This window comes from Rhincodon typus, chromosome 11, assembly GCF_021869965.1.
Source record: "Rhincodon typus isolate 14 chromosome 11, sRhiTyp1.1, whole genome shotgun sequence".
NCBI lineage: Eukaryota > Metazoa > Chordata > Chondrichthyes > Orectolobiformes > Rhincodontidae > Rhincodon > Rhincodon typus.
The window spans coordinates 4,564,403-4,577,261 of record NC_063342.1 but is presented as its reverse complement, the minus strand read 5'-3'; positions in this window follow the sequence as shown (position 1 = coordinate 4,577,261).

Genomic DNA, 12,859 nt, shown 5'->3' with positions numbered 1-12,859 from the left:
CAACTGATAGCAGAAGCAGTAATGAAAAGTTTAGAGCGAACCAAAATGTCAGCTTTCTTGTTCCTCTGATGCTGCCTGGCCTGCTGTGCTCCTCCAGCTCCACACTGTGTTATCTAGATGCAGGAAGGATGTATCCCCTGGTTGGGGGAGTCTAGAACCAGGGGACAAAATTTCAGGATATTGGGTAGGCCATTTGGGACTGAGATGAGGGAAGATTTCTTTACTCAAAGGGTCATGAACTTGTAGAACCTCTACCACCGATGGCTGTGGAGGCCGGGTCACTGAATATATTCAAAAAAGTGTTAGAAAAATGTTAAATTTTTAAAGATATAAAGGGATATGAGGAGAACGTGGGAATACAGCATTGAGATAGAGGATCGGCCACAATCATATTGAATGGTGGTACAGGTTTAAAGGGCCAATGGCCTACTCCTGCTCCTAGTTTCTATGGTTCTATGTTTCCTGACCTCGAGCAGTAATATGGGACAATTGTAGGCAGTCGTTGTGTATGTTGGGCGTGGTACAGACTGAATGGGCTGAAGGGCCTCTTCCTGCTGTTTATTTCTGTGTGACTAGGAGCTGTAGCTGGTCCTTGACATCTTTGATCATGGCTGCAGGGAGGCCACATGCCATCCTGCAGAAATGCCTGTCAATTCCCATGCTGCCCTTCCATTGCTCTGCCTTCCTTCCTGGTATAGCTGAGCTAATGGTGATGCCATGGAATGGTCACCCTCAGCAGCACCCAGAATGAAAAGTGAATGAGTGAACGGGACCTCGAGAGACTGCTGCACTGCCTTCTTGGTTCTTTGCTGGTGACCACTTCCTATCAACCCCACACTCCAGCCTGCAGTGTGACCAGCTCCCTAAATGTGTTCTCCACACAGCTCAGCCTTCTGGGGGGGCGTGCTGCAGTGACTCCAACTGCTAATCGAGCTCTAAAACCTGGAGTTCATGTCGCTCTATAGCTGGTAACACATCCTGCACACATGGTCATTGTGAAAACCAATCTTCCTCCAGGGATTCCGTCCACACTTCCCACTGCTTTGGGCAAGCAGCTAACAAAATCAAAGACCTCCCACCCCAGTTATACTCTCTTCCACTGTCTTCCATGGGACAGAAGATACAAAAGTTTGAAAACACTTACCAACAGATTTAAAAACAGCTTCTTCCTTGCTGTTATCAGGCTTATGAATGGACTTCTCATATATGAGAGTTGATCTCTCTCTACACCTTTTCTGTAGCTGTAACACTATAGTCTGCATTCTGCTCTATCACCCTGATCTACCTATGTAAGGTATGATTTGTCTGGTTAGCACATAAAACAGTACTTTTCACTGTATCTCGGTACATGTGACATAATAAATCAAATCAAATCATTTAGATCACAGGTTGGGTACACAAATTCCTGCAAATTATAGGACTCACAGTCCTCACAAATACCACCCCTTACACCATGCACTCAATGGTCACAATGCTGTTATCACTGGCTTTGCCTCATTGACTGACTGCCTCAGGTAGATGCTCCCTAAACACAGAACATCCATTCCTGAATCAATAGCACTCAGCTTCAGCCATACACTCCAGTATTTGAGGGAGAGGAGCACAAGAAGAAAGTGGGCCATATTTCTCCCAACATGTTCTTATCTCCGTTAACCCCTTGAAACAGACAAAGAGAAAGATAGAGAGATGGGCAGACAGAAGGAGAAAAAAGAAATACACAGAAGAGGTCGGTGGGAATCTGGAACTCACTGCCTGTAAAGGTGATAGAGATAGAAACTTTCAAGCATTTAAAAAGTATTTAGATGTGCACTTATAATACCAAGGCATACAAGGCAATGGGCCAGGTGCTGGAAAATAGGATTAAAATAGTTGGGTGACTCAATGAGAAGAAGGGTCAGAAAGTGAGATATTTTATGGAGAGAGATGAAGAAAGAGATAGAGTGATTCCAGGAATGAGAAACTTCAGTGATAAGGAAAGATTGAAGATGTTGGGACTGTTCTTCTTGGAAGGAGGCTGACAGAAGATTTAATGGAGGTTATCGAGATCATGAATGGTCTGGACAGACTGGATAGGGAGACATTGTATCAGCTCGTAAAAGGAGCAAGAAAGAGAGGGCATAGATTTAAAGTGGCGTGCAAACAAAGCAAGGGTAAAGTGAAAAAACACATCTTCACACAGCGAGTGGTTCGTGTCTGGAATGTACTGCCTGGAAATATGGTGGAGGTTGGGTCAATTGAGGCATTCAAAATGGGCATTGGATGTTTATTTGGATAGAGATGGTGTGGAGAGACATGGGGAAAAGGCAGGAGACTGGCACTAGGTGATAGAACCAGTGCAGGCATGATGGACTGGATGGTCTCTTTCTGCACTGTAACAATTCTGTGCTTCTGAATGAGAAGACATATTGATCAGAGTCCAAGTGAAAGACAGATTGGAAGAGCCTGAGAGGTGAAACAGAGGAGGTGAGAGTGAGAGGTAGTGACACAAGAAGAGAGATAGAGAAACAGAGAGAGGTGCAAGGAGAAAGAAGGCCAAGAAAGGGAGAAAGAAAAATAAATAAAGATTGAGATAGAGAATAGCAGAGAATGAAAGAAAAGGACAAAATGATTGTTCAAGCATAAAATTATAGAGAGGAAGATCAAACGTTAGTTTTACAACTTCAAGCTGCACAACTGATGTCCTGGGAATAAGGGGAAAGGTTTGTTCACACAGGACCCCATCTGTTCACTGTCATTTGTGGGTGCAGTTATAGCAAAGTGAAACATTACAAAAGTAACGTAGTGACAGTATTGCTTCCTGCGAACGAGGTTAGGCTTCATTCAGCATGAATGTTGGCTGTTAACTGTGGGATGCTGCTTGGATGTGAGGGAGTAAAGAGTCTATCATTTACAATTGAGCTCCAGATGTAAGGACCACCAAGAGGTGGCAAAGCCCTGGTGTTAGCTAAACGGATGTGGGGTTAAAACCTGATTATCGAGCAATGCAGTGTGTAAAGAAACTGTTCAGTTTTTGAGAGAGTTACTACAAATGTTTGTGGGCCTTTGATTTAGACTGGTATAACTGAGGAGCATTGAGATATTAACCTACTCAATTTGACAGCTCAGCAGGTCATCCACTTTGTTGTTATTTGTTGAATTTTGCAGTTCAGAGAAGATTTACTAGACGGATACCTGGAATGCTTGGGGCTGTCTAAAGAGGAAAGGTTAACAGGCTCAGCTTGTTTCTACTGGAGTTTGGAACAGTCAGAGGCTACTTAATTGAAGCATCTAAGATCCTGAGGGGGATTGACTAGGTAGATGTGGAAAGAATGTTTCCTCTTGTGGGAGAATCTAGAACTAGGGGTCACACAGTTTAAAAATAAGGGGCCACCCGTTTAAAACAGGGATGAGGAGAATTTTCTTTCTTGCAAAAGTTTGTGAATCTTTGGCACTGTTTTCCCCAAAAGGTGGCAGAAGCAAAATCTTTGAAGATTTTTAAGGCAGAGATAGAGAGATTCTTGATAAGCAAAAGTTTGAAAGGTTATCGGCGGTCAGTGGGTACGTGGAAAAATCAGATCAGTCATGATCTTATTGAACAGCAGAAAAGGCTTGAGGGGCTGAATGGTCTACTCCTGCTCTGAATTCACATGCTGTACATCTCTATGCAAGATGGCCATCATATTTGACAACATATCAACAGTGACCATCCTTTATTCGAAGGGACTTGCATTTAGTCCAACACTGCCCACTACCTCACGACTTTTGAAAGTGACTTACAGCCCCATGTAACATTTTGAAGTCTCCTTGCTGTTGTAAAGAACAGGAGCATGTAGCAGGCAATTTACTGATCCTATCTCTTCAGGTAAACTCACAGTATATTTGTCGTACACGAAGCACTTTGAGATATAGGAATGATGGGTGCTGTTTTTTATTTCTCTCACTCCATTCAATAAGGTATTACGTGGAGAAATGTTTATCTCCAATTCTCGTTGTTCATATATCGAACAAAGCTGTCTGCACATTCCAAGAATGTATTTATTGTATTACCAAGAGAAGTATAAAGAGCAGAAATCATGACAAATGCATTTACTAGTGACCACAGCAATGCTTACCTCTCTTCACCATCATCTCACCCCCCAAATAACAGCAAATCTTTTTATTGATTTAACAACTATCCAATAAACAAGAATAAAATTCAAATGGATAACTGGCTGTACCTGATGGGAGTTCAAGGCTATCTCATTCAGCAGTAACAATGAAATGTTAAGAGACAGAGGGAATAAGAGACAGAGAAACACATTCAGAGAGAGGGAGAGAAACACAACAGGCTACAGACACTGATGAACAGAGAGACAGAGGGGCAGAGAAGAACAGGCAAGAGAACATGAGACAGTGTGAGAGACAGAAACAAGTACACAGAAGGACAATAGAGAGAGGGAAATATAGAGATTGAGGAAGGGAAAGGGTGAATGAGAGCCAGATGGAGACACAGAAAGACAAAAAAAGAGAGACTATTTGACTTATTACTGCATGAGTGTACAATGGCGGTAGTGGTGTGTTGTGAACAATCAGACTTTGAAAAGGAGCGTAATTTATTGTCTAAAAAATCACTGTGAGATATTAGGGAGGCACAGGAAGAGTTTACAAAAATTATTTTCGGGCAGGAGGAATGGGGGCTGTGTTCTTGCCCATTTATTCTGACAAATTGAATGGCAGGAAGCCCAGATGCAAGAATAATTCTCAGCATATCCCAGCGAACAGGTGCCAAGCTCCTTGGCTACAGCCACAAACTCGGAGTCTGTGATGAAAAATGGTTTTCAGTGGGCTTACCAGAGCCCTGCAGAACAATTAATCATTTGGAGGAGGATGAAAAAAAAATCTTTTTGCAGCATTTTATCACTGCTGATGAAAAGACAAAGATAAACGAGAACTCAGTAAACGTTAGCTTAGCTGTTGAAATATTGGATCAAAAAATAATAACAAAGAGACATTTTCCAGTTAACAAAAGGGTCATAAAATATTATAATGCTTTCATCATCAGCAGTGCTGTAAAGGGTTATTAAACGCATTTTGTGAATAATTGAGCTTTAAGTGGAGCGATTCCAAGTGGTGATGGGGCACCGTTTTCTCTTGGCTCGCTGCATTCATTCTCCGAATTAGTCCATGAATAGATAGGCGCTTGTTTTTCACTGGTGCAGGGCTCAGTGGGCTCAAGGGCTTTTCTCTGTCCCATAGACATCTATGGTTCTATCACTTGATTCTGTTCCTATATGACCTAGTACATAATTATGTGTAAATCTATGTTTATATGTGCACCTTGCTGAATTAGTTGTACCATTCTGGTCCCGGACCCAATGGATATTTAGTATTAACAACTTGTAGCGTGCATTTCCTTTAATACAATAAAAGCACCTCAAACCAGGAGCAATTATCGAGAACTGAGCCACACAACAGGATATTAGGGGAGGTGAAAAGGATCTGAGGGACAACTTTTTCACACAGAGGATGGTGCGTATATGGAATGAGCTGCCAGAGGAAGTGTTCAGGGCGGATGGTGATAATTACGATATTTAAAAAAACATTTGGAGAGGTTCATGGATAGGAAAGGTTTAGAGGGATATGGGCCAAGTGCAGGCAAACGAGACCAGTTCATCTTAGGTAACCTGGTTGGCATGGACAAGTTGGGCCGAGAGGTCTGTTTCCACGCTCTATGAAAGTCGAGAAAACTGCTGCAAATCAGAAACGAAACCAGAAATTGCTGGAAAAGCTCAGCAGGTCTGACAGTATCTGTGGAGAGAAATCAGAGTTAATGTTTCGTGTCGGGTCAGTTCTGAGGAAAGGTCACCTGACCGGAAACATTAACTCTGATTTCTCTTCACAGATGCTGCCAGACCTGCTGAGCTTTTCCGGCAATTTCCATTTTTCTTTCCGTGCTATATGACTGTATTATTAAATGTTAGGTCGCAGAGGTAGGTTTCAAGATCCATGTTAAAGGAGGAGAGGAATGTAGAGAGGAAACAGGTTTCAAGAGAGTGTGTTTGATGTCGGGAGTCAGGGAGCTGAAGATGGAGCTGCTGATAATAGAGTGTTGAAAATTGAGGATAAGCACAAGATTCTGGTGGATCTTGATGAGGTATAAACTGAGACAGTTTCTGCTGACAGGTCCAGAAACATGGTGAAGTATAGTAAGATTCATGTAAATTGTAATGACATAATTGATTACATGAATCTGATATTGGTGGGAGAAGCCACCAGTTTAAAATGAGCATGTGAAGAGAGAGGTCTTACGCGTACTTGCACAAGTATTTGATCGTCTGTTGTGGTAGGTTATTTCGGAAATAATCTCAGGAAGCTCAAGGTCATCATAAATTGAGTCAAATTTGGAACACTCTACCCCAGAGACAATTCCAATGTAACACTCTAATTCAACAAGGGTTCATCAGATATTTACATGTTGTAAGTTATGTAGATGGTACAGTACTCAAATTGCAAATTGATCTGTTTAAGACAACTAACTTGCATTTTACACATCCCAAAAATGGCAGGGTGCCTGTTACCCCTGATCTCACCACTCTCTATCTTCTCCAGTGCCACCCTATCTCCTCTCCATGGCCTGTCCTTTGTTCCCATCCTTGAATATCTATTGCTTTACCAAAGAGTGGTTCTCTCGGTGTGGTACGGTGTGACCCTCACACTCCACCTCCAAATAGGGCCCTAGGGTCAATGCTGCAATATTCTGTCTCTTTGCCACATTAGCATCCTGTGTGAGCCTGTTTGTGTGAGATTATTTTTCTTTTTAACCTGACTACTCTTTTTAAATAAGAATAAATTAAAAATTAATCTTAAATGATTTGAATTATTGTTGCTTACTAAGCTAACTAAAACTCAACACTTGATTCGGATCCTAGTTTGAGATTGATGTGAGATTAACCTATGATAACTCATGTCAAAAGCCAAATTTTCCCCCAACACTACTATGTACTGGTGTAATTAAAGTGACGTTGCAGTGCATAAAGATTTGAAGAATCTTGCTTAGTGATATAGGAGCAAGCAGCATCAGGGACAGTGCGTATTGCAAACACACACAACCTGAGATACTCCATTCTAAATTGAACAAAACCATGTATAATCTTTACATTTGATTTGTTTTCCCATAATGTGTATTAAAAATGGAATGATATGGTTTTTAAGATTCACTTTAGATTTATTATGTGAGTGATGCCAAGGTGTGTGAAATTTGATGACATATGAATTGTTAATGAGGGTTTACATCTTTGGAGTTGTAGTTGAGGTCAACTGTTCAGTGCATGAGAAAAAATAACAGGAGAGAGAAAAAAAATAGCTGTTGCCTAGTCACTGAAGTCCTGTATCACTGAAATACAGGAAATTCAAAAGGTCAGAGATTGCGTGCAGGTCCAGTCAGAGCAAAATGGTACTTTTAGCACTCTCCAAAAAGCCAGAGCTGGGCAAAGATTCTTCGGTTGTTTTGAAGAAAACTGCAGAAGCAAAAAAATGCTAGAAGTCGAGAATGTGGAAAACCCATGTCTTTCCTCTGAAAGTGTTTAGAAGTCAATAAGAAGAAATCTCCAAAAAACCAAATGCATGTGCATGAATTGAATGAAGAATTTTAGAGTGGAGAGAGGGTGTGGCCCTTCACTGGGGTTTGAGTATCTGTAAGGTTATTGCTGAGAGTAAAAGGATTGAATCATTATCTGATGCTTATAATAAGACCATTTCAAATAGTTCTTATATATCATAGAATCCCCACAGTGTGGAAGCAGGCTATTCAGCCCATCAAGGCCACATGGCCCCTCTGAATAGCATTTCACCCAGAACCCCCTGCCCTTACCCTATCCCTGCATTTCCCATGGCTAACCCACCTAGCCTGCACATCCCTGGACACTACCAGGCAATGTAGCATGGCCAAACCACCTAACCTGCACATCTTTGGACTGTGGGAGGAAACCAGAACATCCTGAGGAAACCCATGCAGACACAGGGAGAATGTGCACTCTCCACACAGACAGTGGCCTGAGGGTGGAATTGAACTTGCATCCATCTCCTTTTTTCTATTAGTTATTCTTCAGACTCATTTTCTCTCAGATCAATGATCAGTTTGTTAACTCTATTGTTTTGATAATATTGACATATACCCTTACTATCTGTTTATATATCTTTAGCTGGTTAATTATTTGTCTCTGTGATGTTTTCATTCTCACTGTGTGTCAGTGAGTTTAGCACAGACCAGGGAATAATCAAATTCCAAAGTTCACCAGCATCTCCCAAATCCATGAACTTTGCAAATTAGAAGGAAAAGAACAACAGCTGCAGGGGAACACTATCCATTTCCACAATTCATGTTCATCCCTTACAAGTTGCATGTTATCCTAATTTCAACATTTCCTTCATTGTTTTTGGTTGAGAATCCTGGAACTCCCTCCTTATAGCACTGAGAATGGTTTTTATTCTATTAATTCAGTAACTTGGGCATCACTAGATAGATGAACTTTCTATTGCCCATTCTTAAATTTCTCTTGAAATGATGGTGACAAGTTGTCTTCTTGAACTGCTCCATAGCAACCTCATAGAAACATTTATTTTCTGAAACTTCCAGACAAGGAGAATTCCATTAGCAACCCATAGGTTATTAAAAGCTGAGAAAGTCCAAACTCTCAGTTTTATGGGTATTCATGTGAGAAGAATTTACAAGTCACAGCAAAAAACTGGGGTGAATCAGTTAAGGCAAATTTAGAGATTTGATACAGAGGTGCAATTTCTCTGAGTTGGAATCTCTGTAATAGATAGTGTCAGGCAATGTGACAAGACTTTATTGTGTGTTTTAAGATCTCAATTTATGTTCTATATTTAGAGAGCTTTTTTTTCTATTTGTTCAATAAACTGTTGCATTGTGAGAGGAACTCTGCAACCTTGTGTGATTATGAATGACCACCATGTTAACTAAAGTTAAATATAAAGGTCTATCAAGCCAGGTTTCATTCTAGGGTCTGACTTGTCCAGTAGTGCCAACAAACACCAAGCAAGCACAGCCTGTAGCCCTCCACTCAGTTACACAACCAACCTGAACATACTAAGCTCACACATCCTGCAAAGATTAATTCTTTTGCCCTGAATTACATAATGAGATTATAACTTGAGTCAATAAACGCACTCATTATTTTGACTTGGAATGTCGCAGGGAATTTAGTGCCCAACTCTAATTGCCCAGAGGCCAGGTGAGAGTCAACCACATTGCTGTGGGTCTGGAATCACGTGTAGACTAGCCCTGGCAAGAACAGCTCTTCCTTTCCTTGAAGGACATTAGCGAATCAACTGGTTCATCCCCAAAAATCTATAATGGCTTCATGGTCATCATTGACCCAGTTCCAGATTTTCAGTGAATTCAAATTCCGCCATCTGCAATGGCAGAATTTGAACCCATGTGCCAGAAGGTTCCCTGGGTCTCTGGATTAATAGTTGTTACAAGGTTTAATACCTTTGGTTAACAGAAAGCTTTTTTAAAATAATAATTCATTTAGCCTCAATTACTACTTGAAAAACTTCAATACTTTTACCACTCTGTGTGTGTGGAAGTATTCCTAATTTCATCATGAAAGACTTAACTATTACCCCAACTGTAAAACTCCCTGAGATAGCAGTGTAACCCTCTCTGCCTTATTAGCTTCCCTCATTATCTTGAACACATTGATCTTCTAAATTCCACAAAATACGCCAATTGGTGTGACCTGCGCTCGGGATTTAGCCTCTGAAGTCCAGGAAATCCCCAAACGAACCATATTCTTGGAAGTTGATCATTCTTCCTCAGGTGTGACACTCGCAGTAACTCAACGTGTACTCTGAGTGCACTTTTTTTACTGGTGAGGTTTGATAACTTGTATTGTACTTCTGTGGATAGAGTGGTTGTTGATCCATTCACCTCTGCACTCATGCAGGACATTTGCAAGAGCTACTGAAATTGAAATCCATTCATAGCAGTTTTGCTCATTCATTTAAACTATTAAAATAGCTTTGTAATTTTATATTTTCAGCTATATTATTTCAAATGTCTTTCTTTTTGCTACTGGCTAATTTGGATATATGAATGTTCGGCCATTTATCCCACCATCTAACTTGTAAATAAGCACTGGAAATAGTTAAAAATCCCAATGCAGGCTTTCGACATATGAGTAATCACAACTTGCCAATCAGACCAAAGAGAAGGAGAGAGATAAAGAGCAGGTAAAAGAGAGAGAGAGACAGATCTAAAGGGAGAGAGAGAAAAAAGGAGGTGGAATAGAGAGATAGGGACAATAAGAGAGGAAGAAAGAAGAGGTGATAGCGAGACAACAGGATAATTAGATAGAGGGAGGGAGAGAAATAAGAAGAGACAGAGAAAAACAGGAAGGGGAAGGACAGAAACAAAAGGGTATATTTGGGATGGAGAAAACAGGGAAAGAGACAGCATGTGAGGGAGACAGAAGAGGAGAGAAAGGGAGAGTACATGAGAATAAGGAAGTGTACAAGGGAAGGGGTGTGGAGAAAGAATGCAACCATCAACAACAGAGAGAGTTTGGGTGAAATCTGAAAAAAACAACAAGAAATGGATCAGAGAGAAGAGAATGAGGAGTAGCTATCCAGCAGAACATGAAGCGAGATGGTGGTGTTACAGCATCATGAGCATTGACACAGTTCCAAATTCACAAGAAAAAGGCGTGCGAACGAGACTGAGAACATCAGTCAAGTTCAGACAGGTTGGTTGAACTGACATTGGGCCAACTGCTTAAGCCTCAATGTTTTGCTTGGCATGATTCAATATGGTATCACAGATGTCGTGGAAAGTTGCAGCAAACCAAGCAGATAAAGTGTCACCTTATTGTGCCAGGATTAAAAAGTGTCTGCTATTAGAAATTGAAGCTAGGGAGTGTGTCACTCCCCACCCAAATCCAGAGATTTTAGCCTCAGTAATTCAGACTGACACTTCCCATGAGGGTGCACTGCATTGTCAGAGGGGCCAGGTTTTGGACAGAAATATAGAAACTGGGAGCAGGAGTAGGCCATTCAGCCCTTTGAGCCTGCTCCACCATTCAATATGATCATGGCTGATCCGTTATCTCAGTGCCATATTTCCTCTTTCCCCCCATATTCCTTGATGCCTTTAATATCGAAAACTTTATCAATCCCAATCCTTCTCTCAAGTAAATTTAATGGCTTGGTCTCCACAGCCTTTTGTGGTAGTGAATTCAACAGGTTCGTGATGCTTTGAGTGAAGAAATCTTCCCTCATCCCAGTCCCTTATCCTAAGACTGTCTCCGCAAGTTCTAGACTCCCTAGTCAGGGGGAAACATCCTCCCTGTATGTAATCTGTCCAGCTCAGTTAGAATATTATAGATTTCATTCAGAACCCTTCCTAATCCTTCCAACCTCTAGGGAAAACAAGGCCAGTTGAACTAATCTCTCCTCATACCCCAGTCCTGCCATCCCTGGTATTAGCCTAGTGAACCTTTGCTGCACTCACCCTATGACAAGTATATCCTTGCTTAGATATGGAAACCAAATCTGCATACAATACTCCAGGTGTGGTCTGTAGGACAAATGCAGTAGGACACAATTACTTCTGAACTCAAGTTCTCTTGCAATGAAGGCTAACGTACCATTTGCCTTCCTAATTACTTGCTGCATCGCCCTGCCTGTTTTCATTTCCTGGTGTATAAAAACACCCAGATCACTCTGGACATCCATATTTCATAATATATCACAATTTAAATAAAATAATTTCTGCTTTATAAATTGAAAAGTCTAACTTCACATTTAGACACTTGTACTGCATCTACCACATGTTTGCCCACGCACTCAACTTGGCTAAATTATCTCCAAGCCTCCTCACAACTCACAATGTTGCCTAGTTTTGTGTCATTAATAAGTTTGGAAATGTTGTATTTGGGTCCCTCATCCAGGTCATGTGTGCATATTGTGAACAGCTTGGGATCAATCACTGAGTCTTCTGCTTATAGCAAGAACTGCCATGCTAGAGTCAGAGTCAATACAGTGTGGAGCTGGAGGAACACAGCAGGTCAGGCAGCATCAGAGGAGCAGGGAAGTCGATGTTTTGGGTTTGCACCCTTCATCAGGACTTCATCAGGTCTTGATGAAGGGTGTAAACACAAAATGTTGACTTTCCTGCTCTTCTGATGCTGACTGACCTGCTGTGTTCCTCCAGCTCCACACTGTGTTGAGTCTTATGGTTACCTCACTAGTTACTGTCTGCCACCCATCTCTCTGTTTCCTGTAGGTCAACCAATTTTTAATCCATGTTCTAACCCTAACTCTAGCCCCTAACAACTTCATTTGTGAGATCTTATCAAGAGTATTCTGAACATCCCAAAACGCCACATCCACTGGTTCTCCCTTATCTATTCAACTAATTACATCCAGTACATTGATTAAACATGATGTGCCTCTCATTAATTTATGCTGGCTTTGTAAAACCCCATTAAATGCTTTCTAAGTATTTTACTGTCACACCTTTTACAATGAAATGTTAAACTATCTGTCTTTTCAGCTCTCTGTGAAAGATCCCATGTCACTGTTATGAAGGACAACGTAGGAGTTGTCCCTGATATCCTGTTCCATATTTATTCCACTGTCAATCACAAAAAAAGGCAAACACTGAAAGAGCCACAAGCTGAAATAAGTGCTGAAAATCCTCAGCAGGTCTGAAGCAGAACGAATGTTCCCAGCCTGCAACCTTTTCACCACAATGTGAGATATGATCAAATTAAGCAACGTTCCCTCTAAACTGTGTTCACTCAGATGTTCCGTGTACGCTAATCGGTGTGCACGCTCTGAAAGATCTACACAGCAGGAATAATAATTAGAGAGAACA